Here is a 17,509-nt window from a genome sequence, read left to right on the forward strand (position 1 = left end):
TGGCTAAGTCATCATCTTAGGCCCAGTACAGACTGCCCAAAAAGGTCGGTCTGCCAGTGCCTTGTTTTTTCCACGAGGAAGCTGCAGTGGACAAACTGCGTGGCTTCCTCGTGGAGCAAAAAGTGGGCTCTTTTTGTGGTGCAATACTGACGCTGCAGTGCGCCAATGGTGCACTCGCAATGTCAGTATTGCACCATGATGTGTGAATGCTAAGCATCTGTCACGTCAAAATGGCAGCACCCATCTGTACAGGGCACCGCCATTTTGACGTACGGAATACATGCTAGGGTTGCAGGGCATCTTTAAGCGACACCCCGAGGCAACCATAGCACATCATCAAGACGTGCGTCGAGGCCTGTCTGTACTGGGCCTTAAATTCATACACTCATAATCAGAAGTGGAGTATTTTCTTAAGATCTCTTATAAAAGATCGGGTGGATAGGCCCGCAGGAAGAGATCCATCTTAAGTGCCTTCTTAAAGGCATCTAAGATGGTAACAAGACGCATCTCCTCCAGTAAGCTGTTCCATAATCTGAGGGCCACGTCAGTGATTGCTCTGTGGGAAGTTGTTATTAACCTGGTCTTTGGATATTCTAATAAATTCTTCCTGGATGTTCTGAGAGTGTGGGGCGGATTGTGTAGGGAGAGGTGTTCCCTCAAGTAACTCGGGCCCAAGCCATGTAGGGCTTCAAAGGTAATAACCAACACTTTTTACTGTGCCCGGAAGCTAATTGGCAGCCAGTGAAGAGATTTCAACACAGGGGTTATGTGGTCCGATCTAGGTGTTCCAGTGACCAGTCTGGCTGCCGCATTTTGAACCAATTGAAACTTCCGAACTTGGTACAGAGGTAGTCTCATGTAGAGTGCATTACAGAAATCTAAACGAGAGGTTACCAGTGCATGTAGCACTGCTTCAAGGTCCTTTTTATCAAGGTAGGGGTGCAGTTGGTGTATCAACCAAAGTCAACTGGTACCAAGCACTCCTGGCCATCGCATCCACTTGAGATGATAACTGTAGAGATGGATCCAGAAGTGCTCCCAAACTGCGAACTTTGTCCATTAGGGGAAGTGTGACCCCGTCCAGGACTGGTTGACAAATCTCCATCTCTGGACATGGAGAACCTATCACGAGCACCTCCGTTTTTTCTGGATTCAGCTTGAGTTTGTTTTCCATCATCCAGCCCATTACCGATCCAAGGCAGGCATCCAGAGGAGAGATGCCGTCCTTAGTCACTGCAGTAGTTGGAGACATAGAGATACTTCAATCCTCAGAAATGTGTACAAAATTATCATGTTTAGGTACTACAAAAACATACAGGAGAGATTTTAGGAAAAGAGATTGGACCAGTGGGTGGGAAAGTCTATCAAATGACCCTCAGCTTTATTATTTCTCCTTCAGGTCCATCAACCCCCCCCCCCTTTTTTTTTAATTGGGAAGTAATCCCAGGGCTTTTTATTATTTGTGTGTCTGAATATAAGCATGGGATCTTTTTGGCAGTGTTATTACATTTCACAATTTATCTTCATGTGTTTCATATTTTAAAATATTTTACAATATGACAAGCTGTCCAGATCTATGGGATAGGGCAGCAAATATACATATCCAAAATTGAAAACAACATTCTGCTAAGCAAGAGAAGCCTGTCATTTTTTTTAAAAAAGTACAGAATCTTATGTCATAAACTTTCATGGATTAGAGACCCCACTGTCAGACAGATGGATAGGGTGTCCTCCACTGTCAGATAGAGATACTTAAGATGTATGCACAGCAGGTCAGAAGCATGCAGTGTAAGAGTTATTATGCTGGGTCATTTTTGAAATAACGTTGAAGCATATCTTAGCAATGTAATCCGTATATAATCCGCCCCGCACACTCAGAACAACCGGGAAGAACTTGCTGGAAATCCCACCTTCTAAATATGTTACTACATCCCAGATGGCCTTCTCAGTAGCGGCCCCACAAATCTGGAACAGTCTTCCCAAGGAGCTCCGCCTTATCACCCCCCTGGAAACATTTAAAAAGACGCTTAAAACCTTCCTCTTCTGTCAAGCCTTCCCCTTTGGAAAATGAAGTTGTGTATTTTGATCCCATCGACTCTCTACCTCACGCTATTGAATGACTGTTTTAGATTTGTATAGTGTATATTGTGTTACTGGTTTTTATCTATTTTTATGATGTGTTTGTAACTGGTTTTAATTCTGTGTAAACCGCTTTGATCTTTTGGAAAAGCAGTATATAAATAAATTTATTATTATTATTATTATTAATGTGTCATGTGAATGGTTGAAATGGAGGTTTATCATTATATGCAAAAGGAGCAAACTTGTTCTTGATAGTGGTTTTATTAACAAGACACAATCCTGGGGAGGGGATTGTGTATGACAGGTGTAGCTACAATGACATAGTGTATATATTCATGTATAAGTTTAGACATTTTAGTAAAAAAATTGACCCCCAAAATAAATAATAATAATAATAATAATAATAATAATAAAATTTATTTGTATCCGCCCCTCTGAGAACAATCGGGGCGGCTAACAAAGTTAAAATACAGAACATGTAAAATCCCTAATACCCTCCCCTGCTTAAAAAAGTATTAAATCCACTACAGTATTTAAAAAGGCACAAAACAAAAAATACACAAACATACAAGTTAAAAACTGACCAAAAAGTCAGCAACATCACGCCCGCAATCAGTGGGAGCAGCAGTATCTTTCCCAGACATTCTTCTAAGGCTGGGTTCTCTATTCTGGGAAGGCCTGCCGAAAGAGATCCGTCTTAACAGCCTTTTTAAAGCTGTCTAAGGATGTAAGTAGACGGATCTCATCCGGCAGGCTGTTCCACAGTCTGGGGGCGAAAAACCTCAGTCAACGTATCCACAGGTCAATGTAAGTACTGTACTTTAACTCTTATTTAAAAAGGAACCATGTCCTGGTGAAAAGCAAGAGCATAACCTGTCTTGGAAGCATTGACACCCCCCCCCCCATTCTCTCATCCATCCAGCCTTTAGGATGAGCACAAACAGTTGTGCCTGCTGGAATTTTGTAAGTTGTTGGCATTGTTTTCCTTGCTTCATCCTTAAGATTCTTTGCCATATACCCCCTAAGTTTTACCCTTGACTTATCCACAAGTCATATCAAAATCCATATTTTTGGTCCCAAAAATCTACCATCAACGTATACATATGGCCAACTTATAGTTGAGTATATATGGTAAGTAGGTTCTTTTAGTTATCCAACCTGCCAACCCCCCCTCCCCCCGAAATCCACCTTAGAAGCCAGAGACTTACACCAAGCAAAAAAGCTCTGTTGTACTGACAAATGAAGTGCTGTTGTTTTCAAAACTGTTCTAGGAGCTATTTTAAAAGAGAAGCCCCAAGTGTTGATTTTAGTTATCCATTTAATGTTTTAAAAGCGTTTTTGCCTATTGTACATTGCTGTGGGGGCCCTTGGTGGGTCAAGAGGCAATAAATAAATGCCTTAATTAAACAAATAAATATACCAGAGAGGGGGCAGCTTAGGGCTAGTCTACATGCAAGTGTACTATGTGAATTGGTGCGCATTCACATTGGCAGTTAATTGACTTTATTTTTCCATGCAAATTTGCATCTATTTGCATAGTTCCACCCCTCCTCTGCCAAAAATGCACAACCACCTGAATGCACGCAAAGCAGATAGATGGTCACACATGCGATAATGTGGGTCTCAACTGAACAGCCAGTAAAAATGGCAAAACCTTTTCCCACATAGTTTAAGGAGTTTTTCAGCACTTCCCAAGCTCAAATTCTTTCGAACTGCATGTGTTTGGATCAAATTCTATTCAACTGGAATGAGGAGTATTTTAAATGTGTAAACTAGCCCTTATTCTCATGAGGGAGAGAATTTCATATTCTGGGAGCAGCCACTGGGAAGGCTATCTCTTGGGTCCCCACTAGATATGTCTATGATGGTGGTTGGATTGAGAGAAAGCCTTTCTCCAAGGACTTTCAAACTTGGAGTGCCTCATACTGGGAGATAAAGTATTTCACACAGTCCGGGCCTAGACTATCTGGGAGACTACTTTGCTCCTCCTTGCTTTAAGCTTTCTTTAGTTTCCCAATTTTGGATTTAACAATGATGAAAAACATAATTTTTGTTGTTGGCTTTTAATAAGTAATTACCATATATACTTGACTATAAGTCAACCTCATGTATAAGTCGAGGGCAGGTTTTGAGGTCAAAATTATGGATTTTGATATGACTCGTGGATAGGTCGAGGGTAAAACTTAGGGGTATGTAACTAAGGTTCTAAGGGTTGAACCAAAGGAAAAAATGTCAAAGAATGTACACAATTCCAGCAGGCATAACTGTTTGTGTTCACCCTAAAGGCTGGATGGATGAGTGAGTAGAGAAAAATCAGTGCTTCCAGGAGAGATTATGCCCTTGCCTTTCACCAGGGAATGGTTCCTTTTTTAAATAAGACTTGAAGTGCAGTACTTACATTGATCTGTGAATAAACTGACTCAGTTTCTTTGGGCCATTTTTTGACTTATACATGAGTATATAGAGCATAACTCTTGTTATTTTTAATTTATTATATTAATGTTTTAAAAATAATTTTATGTATACTGCCTGGGCATCCTTTATTATTGAATGTACAATACCAACATTTGCTAAATAGTTTTAAAACTAGAAGAAGATCCTTGCTTTCTGTTCCTCATGGGTTGTTCTTGTTTGTTTGAACATTGCCAAATCATGATTTTTTATTTTATTTTGTTGATTGTATGTACAGCACTGTGTAAATCTACAGCACTATATAAATAAAGTATAATAATAATAATAATAATGACTTAATGTTACATTCTAAATCGATTTGTGACATTTCTATTCAAAACCAAAAGGTGTACAAGATAAGGACAGAAAAGCCCACTTCCAACAGCAGAAAGAGATTTCTCGTTATAAAGGCTATACAAGGAGATGTGGGTGAAAGATAGATTCTGATCTACTGATGAATCTCTGCATGGTTTACAGTAGCAAGGATTTCTGATTTGTACAACAAAAACAGCAACAGAAGCAGCAGTAGCAACAACAATAAATATCACCAGAAAATCAACCTATTCTAAACTGTACTACTGAACTGAATAAAGTATTACTGATAACTAGCAGAAAGAATGTGACTTCACTTTTGGTTCACAAGCCAAATTCCTAGTGTCAAAATTCTTTCATTCTTAGTGTTTGTTTTGTACTAGGCTCCAGTGGGTAGATTTCAAGTATCTAGGGAAAAAGCAGTGCACACCTCAGTAGCCTGATTTCTCCACCCCTGTATTTAAAGCAATCATATCCATACCTTAAACTCAATGGAAATTCAAAGCAGATATGCATAGGATTGCCCTGTGTGTTACCTCAGCTTCTTCTTTTTGTGTGCCTTCAGGTTATTTCCAATTTATGGCGACCTTAAGGAGATTATTGCATTAGTTTCGCTGTTGGGATAGACCCGGGATGTAACTTTCTTAAGGCAGATCTTATCGCATTCACCCATTGCCAGGTTGTATGCAGGCCATATGCAATCTGGGCTTCTCTTACAGCTTTTCAAGATTGGGATTTTCCCGTTCTTGAAAAGATGCAGGACAAGCCCAGAGACGCCCTGGTTGCATATGGGCTGAGTACTGCCTGGTGATGAGTGAAGGCAATAAGTTTCACCTTAAGAAAGTTACATTCCTGATCTATCCCAGCCGCGAAACTAATGCGACAGTCTCCTAAGGCAAAACTATCATAGCGTTTTCCTGGCATGTTTCTTCAGATGGTGTTCACCATTGCCATCCTCTCAGGCTGAGAGAGTGTGACTTGCCCAAGGTCACCCAGGTTTCTTCCCCATGATTAAGCGGGGATTCCAACCCGGCTCTCCAGAGTTCAACGTGCAGACCACTACACTATACTGGATCTCAAGTTAACTCAACTACCTGCTGCAAATTTCTCCCTTGTTGCAATGCAAATGAGGTATGTGTTAATGGACAGCACTGAATAATTTTTTTGTCTTTTACTGAATATTCTGTATCTACATATGTATGTAATTGGTCTGATGTTTATACTGAATGGCCCATATGGCCATTAAAAAAGACTGACTGAGCTAAAACTAGCTTGTAGGAACAGATTAAATAGCAATTTTAAATTAATTCCCTTCCTCTGTACTGAAACTATTACTATATTACTTTATGACTGCAAGGTAGTAAGGACTAACTTCACTCCTCTTGTAGAGTACTCACAACATTTTAGTTACTTTGCTGAAGAAAATATGGTACTGTATGATTCAGGTGTAGGCTTGTGCTGACTCAAGCTTTATTTTGGGTGTTGAGGCAATGACAAAGTTGACAGGAGAGTGTGTTTTGTACCACTGCCAACATAATGTTGTATTATGTATCTCAAAAATAACTAAAAGTGACTACAGTATTGTCTTTTTTAAAATATAAAATGGAAGAGAAATTTGTTCTAAAATAGTAACTATAGTGAGTCAACTACTTTTTGCCTCAGATCAATAACTGTAACTAATTACTTCTTAAAACTAACATTTCAAGCACTGGAAGAAATTCACCTTCAACTGAAGTCTCCTTGAATTCAGTGGGATTTCAGCTGTAGTCCTATATTCATTTATCTGAAAATAAATCCCATTGAACTGAATGGGATTTGCTGGAGTGAGCCTAAAATACGTTATTCTTTGAAAATGAAAATGATCCCCCCCAAAAAACACAGTATTTATTTTTCATTAGTTTAATTTAGTACTGCAGTTAAGATCCTCCCTGAGTGTATTCTTGACCACCTTCATCCATTATTTCATATATTTATTCTTATTCTACTATTAATTTTTCCTTGACAATTTTTAAAAAGGGGATATTTTTGTTTGTTTACTGAACTGAAAAGTGCAATGGGGAAAAAGGGATGGAAATATCTTTTACACTGCTCTTGGTAATGGCTTCAGCTTGCAAAATATTTTTAACAAGGTTAAAAACAATTAAACCCAGTCAATGAGTCATTCTTGATTTCAGGGAGAGAAATCTGAATGTATGAAACTATTCTTTTTCTCCAGTGAAGTTTAACTACCCCTTAGACTTTAATGATGATTAACACTAGGGTTTTTTCTTTATTTGAAGAGAGTTTATTAATTTAACCTGAGGTAAGATTTATTTAAAATTGGGTGTTATTTTACACATATAATGCTGTAAAATAAATTTTACTGATGTAATTGTAAGAGCACTATTTGAGATTCCAAGTCACTTTCTTTTTCTTTCTTTTGTTTTAATTGAAATGAACATGATCGTGATAAAAATAAATTTCTGTCTATAACAATATGCTGTTTGTTCTAGTACCCCACAAATTGTGTCATTTATCTATCAATGACACAGATGCAAAAAGAGCCAATTTTTACTTTATATGTCCATCAGTTTTCCATTTCTGCTATTTTTATTTCATATAATGATGGATAACATCCAGGTTACTGAGCAATTTTTTCATATAAGCCTTCCACATTCCTTTCTTATATTTGCCAGGACAAACAATCTCTCTTTTGAGGGGCAAAATGTCATTTTTCAGTGAACATGTAATGCACTTTAATTTTCTTTAGCATCTTTCCTATGTATTGGTAGCTTTATTTTCTCCTTCCTATGAAGAAGTGCTAGGGAATAAGAAAGGGCAAAAACTGAGAGAAAGTTATTTTAAATAGGCATGGTTTTATTGTTTAAAACTACAAAGAAATCATCTTTACCCCCTAAAGCAAAAGGAGCGTCTTTAAAGATTATTTTGAAGTGTTACATATTTGTTCTGTTAACTGCCAAAGAGATGAAACTTGCACATTTATACAGCCTGGTGAACAAAAAGGTTCCTTCATTTTTAAAGTTAGTTCCCTATATAAATGGAAGTATAAACAACAATAGTGCTAAGCATAGGTTAAAAGATATTTTATCTATAGTAAACACTTACTGGTATGAAGATAAATGGAATTGCGCCAAAAGCACCAGCAAAGATTGGAAAAAGTTGCTTTACTAGAGAAGAAAATTAATTTGATGAAGAAAAGAAAAAGAAAGGCATAAGACTATTTATGAAATAATGAAACTCAAACTACAGTATTGAATTAGAGATGCTGACTTTGACTGAAATGGAAACCAAATTTAAATAAATTTAAAATGTTAATAATGCAGTGTGTGTGTGTATAGTTAAAAATATAAGAACTTCCAACTTGTCATTTCAGTTTGTTTTTAGTATTTCCAAAAACACCTCAGAATAAGTATCTTGTTAGACAAGGTTAACACAAAGTATAATTTTAAAACTAGTATATCATTTTTAAATTTCTAAATATAAGAACAAGAAATAATGGCTGGGGAAGAAATCCTGGTTAATGTTGTCAATACTGAAACCTTTAGAGGGGAAAAATAAACTTAATAATAAATATATATAGACTCCAAAAACGCCTAAAAATGCAGATATCAAATTTATGTAACGAAAAAGACACAGTTAAAAAAAACAACAAGCAAAGGACATGCAAAGCTAAAAGGAAAGGGGTTTTTTTAAACAAAAAGGAGCAACAATAAAACTGGTAACCAGATTAATGAAACAAAATAATGACTGAAACATAATCAAAGTTAATAAAGATTTGCTTTAATTTTTTTTTTTTTTAAAAATGGAACTAAATATTTAATTGCAAGGAAGATCTGAATCTTGGACTCAGCTTCTCAGTTTTGGAAAGCCAGTGCTTTTGTCTTAGATGGAAATATATGTGTGTGTGTGTGTGTGTGTGTGTGAGAGAGAGAGAGAGAGGGAGGGAGGGAGGGAGAGAGATCAGAAATGCTTTATTTTAGACCTAAAATGTAATGTTTCTCCTTGATGGTTAGTGAAAATGCAGAAAAGGAATGACAGGTAGAGAAAATGGTGAATTTCATCCTACCTAGGTAGCAAGTGGCTACTGCATCTATTATTCACTACAGCAAATCAGAGCAGCATTTCCTCTCTTGTCCTTCTCCTGGTCTGGGCTCTGTGCAAAATACGGGCAATGCTCTTGGAGTTTTTTCAATCCTCCCCTCCCCTAACACTGCTCTAAAGACTTCCTTTTGTATTCTCCAAACTCCTTGAAGAAAGCCACACAGAGTCTGTTGCAGTCTGTTCCATGTGTATACATGAGATGGCTTGTTTCTTCACCCAGTCATTTAATTTACTGCATATGGTCAGGTGCTTATATTTCCACCTAACTTTCTCACTCTGTTTTTCTGATGACATCTTAAATATCCATAGATTTGAACTTTCGGCACCAAATAATTTCCAAAGAGAGCGTATCCTCAAGCTTGACTCTTGTGTCATTTTAAATCATGGGAAAACTCCATTGACTTCAATGAGAATGTCACCAGATACAAGCCAAACATGATTAACTGCCAGTGAAAAGGTGCACTTAGTTCCAGGGACCTTGTTAAGGACCAGTCCTGTCTGGTGCCTTGGCAGGAGACTCCCATGAGCTTAGACGGATACAATAAATATGAAAGGGTCAGACAAAGTTGCTCTCTTGCTTGACTTTGAAGGGAAAGGATTAAGTTGGTAGTGGACTGAATTAGAAAATTACTGCCCTAAAAAAACTTCCAAAGGAATTCCATAGAAATAAGCTAATTATTTACCAAGCAAGGCAATGGACGCCTGTTTCCTGATCCATTTTAAGACTTAGCAGCACCAATGGTCTGAACTGGGTCATTGCAACCTGTCCCTGTGAGGGTGAGAAACCCATGGAACATGCGCTGCCCCTGTTCATCACTAAACTTTCCTCAAATACTTCCAGGTGAATCTTATACAATTGTTCTATTCCATTAATGGAAGTTTCAAAGGAGTCTAGACAACATTATTTCCATTCCATGTTGTTTCTGAGATTGCTGGGGGCTTATCCATCCCCCCCTTTATTATGAATATCCTGATTTTCTCTGATACCATGCATTCCGTTTACCTTCCAACCATGTGATTATGCCACTATACCATCTTCTGATCCTGGGTTGTATCTGTAGGAATAGTTATGTATTATTCCTGGGAGGGCTCAACAGCAATAGCTATCTCATTGTTTTAGGAGATTACCATGAAATGCCTCATCTATGGTGGTCATTCTGTGAGCCGTCGTCATCAGCCAGTGAGGAAGGCAGTATGTATAGGAAGGGAATTTCTAAGGTGGAAAGTTGCACAAGTTTACATATTTGTTCAGATGTTGTCCAAAAAGACATCCAATACCTCTTTGTGCAATACTTATCTTTCTACCTCCCAGTTGGAGAAGTGGATGGCACCACGGTACTTCCCCACAACTTCAGTGGCCACTGATTGGCTACAGGGTTTGCCAGGACAGGTCCCTCATGATATCATCCAGGTGGTCACTATCATCCTTCCCCAGGTTAGGTATGCCATTGCTGGACCCTCAGGGTTACTATACTGGCAGAGTTTTACTCATCTAGAAGAATCTCAGTATGTGTTTTTATTTTAAAGTTTTAATGTGTGCTAGTAAGTGCTGATAACACTCAAGTCTACATTTATCATTTGCAAAGCCTGGCCAAAACTGGACAATCCAACACATGTTTATGTACTACAAGCAGTCACCGGATCTTTGCACTTCTTATCACCTCACTCATTTTCGGGTTACAATCACACTGCTGCACAGTATGGAGTATAATTGTTTCTAATAAGGGGAGATTAACCACTTCTTCCATGACTTGGGGTTGTGCATATCTGCACATTTATAATTCAGCTGCCACAACTTGGTTTTATGCCCACAGACCAATACAGTGCAATTACACCAAGGCATGAACATATTCTTTGTTACGTACTCTAAAGAATGACTGTTTTGGTGGGGATTGTGAAGCTACTCTTGAATTTTGTGAGAATGACAAAATGGTTATACAGATGCAAATTACCAAATGTATTCCAGTCATAGGGAGTCAGCACAGCGGAGTGGTTTGAGTGTTGGACTATGACTCTGCAGGCCAGGCTTTGAGTCCCATTTCGGCCATGAAACCCACTGGGTGACCTTGGGCAAGTCACGTGCTCTCAGCCTCAGGAAAGGCAATGGAAAACCTCCTCTGAACAAATATTGCCAAGAAAACGAAGGAAACCACAAGCCTTAAGGTCGTTAGCCCTGAGCATACCTAAATTTATCTCTTCTCTTTTATATCAGAATTGCTATTAATGCAGCCTCTATGATCCTAATGTGGACACCATTATGTGGAAATGATCAGGTCACATCAGCTAGTTTAGGAGTCACTAAAGGATTTATGTTCTAGACATGTCAGAGGAGGTGAGAAAAACCCTGGCCTGGCTAGGAAACAGTGGGATGTCTTTGGTTGGAGTAAACAACTCCATCTACCTGACACTCTAAGGGTGCGTTCCCACTCGCTTATACACCGGTTTACAAAGCGAATCAAGGGCGTATCGTTCCCACTCAATCCCGAATTAACTCCAGAACAGTTCTAGATTTACCCTCTATCGTTCCCACAGCAATTCGAATTTGATTCAAATCCAAATATTTAAACCGGATCAGAAGCCTATAAACCGGCGCAAAAAATAGTAGGTTATCCCTTGTGCCGATATACGAATCGCTATATTTAAATGGGAATGGAAGGGTGTCTGATTCGGGAACCGGGAGATGGGAGGAGCATTGCTCAAGGGGCTGGTCTGGGGGTGTCACCCTCTTTGGTCTCTTTCTGCATTGCCAGCACCATTTTCTTCCATTCGCATAATAGCCTTTCCTCCGGTGGATTGCAACCTTCCCTCTGCTCCTCATTCATAGACCGATGTGTGAGGAGAGCCATTGAACACCATTTTAAACTATTCTTTTTTTCTTTTTCACCTCTGCCTGAGCACCTGAGCAGCTTTGGAGGACATGATTGCCCCCCAGACAGCCCAGAGATCAATGGGGCAGGCAAAGTGAATTTGGGGAATCGAGGCTCTTTCCAGAGGAACTATAGGATGGGTTTTGCAGGACATCCCTGCTTCATCGCTCCCAAGACAGCCCAGGGAGCAATCTTCCCCAAAGATTCTCTCCCCAATGAAGCCCTGTGCCTTCTCCTCCTTGATCTGATTTGGCGAAAACACAGGCACACACACACTATATAGATAGATAGGTAGGTAGGTATGTGTGTATTTATACACACACATGTTTATATATGAATGCTCTCACACACATGCATACACACACACACACACACACACACACACACATTTACACACACAAACATATAGGTATATACACACATACATATTTGTGTGTTTGTGTGAACGCACATATATATACACATATGAATGTATATTTTTGTGTGTGTGTGTGTGTGTGTGTGTGTATTTCTAAAGTAAATTATAAAGTAACAACTTTTTTAATTTACGGGGAAAGAAACCTCATCTGCAGTTCAAAACCCACTGTAGAAATAATACAGTTTGAGACCCCTTAACCTGCTGTGGCTCAATACTAAGGAATTATGGGAACTGTTGTGTTTGTGAGATGTTTATCCTCCTCTGCCAGAGAGTGCTGGTGCCATAATAAACTACCATTCCCAGGATTCCCTAGCACTGAGTTATGGCAGTTAATATGGGGAGACACAGAAGAGGACGAATAAGGCTCCTTCTTGTCTGGGGAGACGCAACAGAAGAGCCTCGGATGCAGACGATTTTCATTGGCTGCCGCCCCTCCAAAAAAAAAAAAATCACTCCCCAAATCTCCAAGCCAGAAGGATGACTGCTTTGCTGGAGGAACTTCCCCCAGCCTCTCTGGGATCTTTCTTCCAAGGCAGCCAAGCAGAAGTGCTTTGGGGAGGCAGTTTTCTCTCTCCCTCAACCATCCTTCCCCACAAACTTCCTTCCAAATCAACCAAACAAAAGTTCTTGGGAGAGGCAGTTTTCTCTCTCCCTCACATCAGGTTGCCTAAACCAGCCCTTCCTGCACCTTCCAGGTTCATAGGCACTTAAGCGCCTCCTCACTGGCTCTTTAAAAAAACAAAACAACACGAAATTTAAAAAGAATTAAAAATGGTCAGGTAGTGGGAACGCAGGTACAGGCTACATCGATGCATGTTACTCCAAATTATTGTGACGTCATAATGACGTCGCTTTGTTTGACATGACATTCATAGCTGAAACAAGTGAATGTGAACGAAAAAGTAACAAAACCAGTTTAAATATACACCGATTCATCCATGAATGGGAACGATACTGTGTCAATTACAGTGAATCAAAATAAAACGTTACGTAAATGGAAACGATAAAAATAAAGCGATTTGAAAAGCAGGATAACACTCGCTGTATTTTGAGTCGTTTTAAAACGAACCGCTGTATTTAAAATCGTTTTAAATCGCAAGTGGAAACACCCCCTAAGTTATCCTGTGGCAGAAATACACCTATTCATACCCCGTGTTACACCTTTGGAAGACCCAATTTCAAAGTGTAACTTACACACATCAAAGATTTGGACCATTTGGGCATATCAACTCTCTGGATTTTGCTCCAGGGAACAAATTTCCTATAAATTAGGAAACTTTTCCTTTGTTTAGTTGGATTAGCTTGGTTTGCAGGCAGAGGTGCTGCCAGTTTGTAGTTTGCTAAAACCTTCTTTTGCTCACCAAACTCCGGTGGCCTCAGGATTGATTGAGTTCCCTTTTCTCAATCCTGGGATGTCATTGAGAGGAGCAGCATCCAAACAGGTGTCGTATCTCCATTAGAAAACCTTACTCTGTTCCAACCTAACACCTTTATTTCTTGTGTGTTTGTATGAGTGATTGTTAAGAGTGCGTGTTTGTTTTCCCTTTTTAAATAAAATACAATTCAATGAGGATTTGCCTCTGTGGTTCTTCTTGCTTCCAATCTTGGTATACAAAGGGATGATACCAGAGTTGCATAACCCAGCTGATGCTTCGAGTGACTATTTAATTCCCCAAGGGTGGGCTAATCTTAAGGTAGAGCTCTGATCCTGATTTGAAGGCATACAACACATGCACACATATACACACATTCCAGTCATTCATATAACACCATGTCACTTTCTAAAAACTTAGTACAAGGAAGCATGTTCCCAGTCTGAATCAGGATTAGCAACCATGTATGGGTGTCATTTTAAAATTCATATATTTGTGCATAACACACACATTGCCCAGTGATTAAAGGAAGAAGAAAAGAAAGAGAAAAGAAGAAAGATCCTTCATTGAAACCAACCGAGCTTCTTCTTCCTTTTTTTTTTTTTTTTTTTGGTGAGGGATGTGGGGCTTTTAAATTCCTGTTCAACTAAACTAAGAACTAGAGGAAGACGAGGCTCAGATCTTCTCTCCTACTACAGTGTTTCCGATCCAGATAAGGGGTGCATGCATTTACACTACAGTTGAAATGTCAGAGACTACAAACTACACAGTATGTGTTTAATGCACCAAACCAACATTATTTTTAATTTCAGTTTTCCTTTTGAAAAGTCATCTTCAAGGCTGTATTATCTGTGATGTTTTAATTGATTCAGTACTCTTCCAGCAGGCCTTTTCAGATTAGCCTCCCCTCCACTGATATTGATGGTCCCCGTCTACCCCTAGAACGATAGACATCTCGCCTCCAATTACCTTTAATTTTAGCTAATTTTTATTTTTCTTTAATTAGTATTTTATATTGTTGTTTATTTTGTATTGTTATTGTTTTTAGTTTATTACTTTTTATGATTGGGAGGGGGGTTGGGGTAGGGGATTAATTAGAAATGTGAATTTTACTGTTGTTCTGTTTGTTGTAACCCTCCTCGATCCACAGGGAGAGGTGGGCTATCAATAAAATATATTATTGCTATTATTATTTTCTTTTTAAATGTACAAACAATGGTAGAGTTACTTCACTTTCCCCAGAAAGTTGTGTTTCCTCTCTCTTATGCTGAGCACACACATATATCCAACTTAAATGAAAATCAGGGATCAAAAGTATAGCAACAGTCCCCTTCCCCCTTCCACATTCCATGAGAACATGATATTAAACTTTTGTTAGAAGTACGGCACTTGAGAATATGTTGTCTGAAGGATGAAATGTAATCGAGGGACTTTTTGATCATGTGAAAAGGCCACCAGTGCATCATAATTTCAGATACTGGAAGGTTAGCCTCTGATGTCAAAGTAGTTTGAACTTCTAATAATGATTTATGACTGCTAATGAAGAGAGTATGGAGGAGAGAGCCCAGATTCACTGAAGATGAAGCACCATGAAATCTGCCTTTTGCTCTTGAGATGTAGGGTTATACCCTCAGGGAGCCAAGGAATATCAAGGAACCTAAATCTTAATTCATGACTCATATTCAGGGCTAGCCATGTTAGCCATATAGCAAATTACAATAACACCCTAAACCCACAAATCAGTGATACCTTTATTGGCCCATCCAAAATGCATAAAATATATGTCACAAGCTTTCAAAGCACCATCAACTTCTCATCTCATAGGATACTAGATCTCAGAGGAAGTACCTTTTTATTTTCTAATGGAATTTAAATTTCCTGGACCATAAAATACTTTGTTTCCTAGTACCACATGGCTAAGGAGAAGGACTGGCTTGCCTGCATAGATATTTCTCCCAGGCAGGAGGCATCCTGTACCCGATACAGATTTCACCCTCACTTTTTGAAAAAACTGGGTTTTCCCATTCTTTGCAAGGTGCGGGTGAAGTTTGGATTGAGTATGAGGTGCCATAATCGACTATGGAATGCCTCCTGCCAAGACACTGAGGTGTGTGATAAAATCAGCATTTAAAAGTGTACATCCCGCGCCTAGCTTCGGAGGAAAGGATGGGAAAAGGCAGTATGATAATCTCCTATACTGAAAGGGAAGCTTTCATTTGTGCTGATGGAAACCTCCTTCCTGATGCAAATCTGAATTGTGTCTCTGTGTGTCAGGACCACAGCAGGAGAGGAAAGAGTATAACTCATCCTGCCAACCCCCATGTTCCCAAAGCTACCTATGTCTATTCTTGCTGCTGTTCTTTATATTAAAAAACATGTATTGCAATTGTATGCATGTTGCAAATGTGGGATGTTACTTAACTGTGAGGAATCACAAATTGTACAGTTTCAATTTGAAATATTTTCTGTATTATGAAGCTGATTGCCGTACTGAGTTGCTGTTTCCTTTATATCAGATCCTATTTTCTATGTTTTAAAAATACTGTTTTTAAGAAAAGACACAGCAACATTAACCTTTTCACATTTGGAGTATATTCACAAAAATATCCACGGCCATTGTATTTACTTACAATTTTTGGCTAATTGTTTACATTTTTTGTTGCAAAATTCCTCCAGGGGGATGGGAGGCATTTCCACCACGTTTTGAGCTCACACATTTAGGCTTTTTTTAAAAAAAACAACAACAAGGGATAATAGGAAGGTACTTCCTAACAGTGGGATAACCTAGCTAAGGTTGTTTGTGTACTTTCTTTCATTGGAAGTTTGTAAACACAGATTCGGATGCTTGAGCAGTCAATTTCTGAATGGCACAGTGGTGGTCTTTGTGGTTCTTTCTTGCTCTGAAAAGATGATTCCTGGCATGTATGGAGCAAAAGCCAGGAATAAACTTGTGGGTTATCAGTCTGGCTTATAAAGAAGACAACCTTCAAAGTTTGTTTAGTTGACTGTGCTAACAAAAGGAGCCAAGTGGCTGTTGTATGCACTGACACACAGTTTGTTCATAGGCAGAATCATGGTTTACCATTTCATGCAAACATGGCCATTTGGGATGCCCTATTTATTCCCTTCTGCCATAACCAACATTAGCAAACAGGATTAAGGGCACATTTACTTTAATCGCTTTTGATTCTTCTGGATTCCACAGCTGGAAGGATATATGGAAACAATGTGTGGTATTAGATTATCATAAGCACTACAAACCGGATCTGGCAGCCACAGAAGGCGTGTTTCATTTGCCCCCTTTGCAGACAGTATGACCTTACCTCTCACAAAAATGCTAAACTTTAAGCTTAATATATTTCTCCTTATGAATGTGGGTTTAAAATAAAATTTCCTGTCACCATCTCCTCTTTTGCTATTTATTATTTGGATTCATATCCTATCTTTCCACATGGTCCTCAAGGTAACTACAATAATAAAAAACCAATCACATTAAAATAAATTGATCATGATCATGTATTGCTAAATTTATGTCAGCATAGTTATGTTGGAGTTACTTTCTTTTATGTATTTAGTTAAACATAAATAAAACTTATTATTAGTTATTAAATTTGCTCCCCACCTTTTTCCCAAGAAGGGATCCAAGACAGCTTGGATGACATTGTTTTGTACACATTTGTTGTGCAATACTGATATCACTTTTGAGATCTCCTAGAAAATGTAATCACTCATGTAACAGTATTTTGTTGTTGTTAATTGCTATCACGTCAACTTTGACTTCTAGCTATCCTATAAATGAGAGACCTTCAAGTCACTCTATCATCAACAACATTTTTCAGGTCTTGAAAACTTAGGGTCATGGCTTTCTTGACTGAGAAGTCATGGGCCATGGGTTCATTAACTTC

The sequence above is a fragment of the Sceloporus occidentalis genome, unplaced genomic scaffold, assembly GCF_023333645.1.
Source record: "Sceloporus occidentalis isolate IW3139 unplaced genomic scaffold, rSceOcc1.0.p SCAF_3, whole genome shotgun sequence".
Taxonomy (NCBI): domain Eukaryota; kingdom Metazoa; phylum Chordata; class Lepidosauria; order Squamata; family Phrynosomatidae; genus Sceloporus; species Sceloporus occidentalis.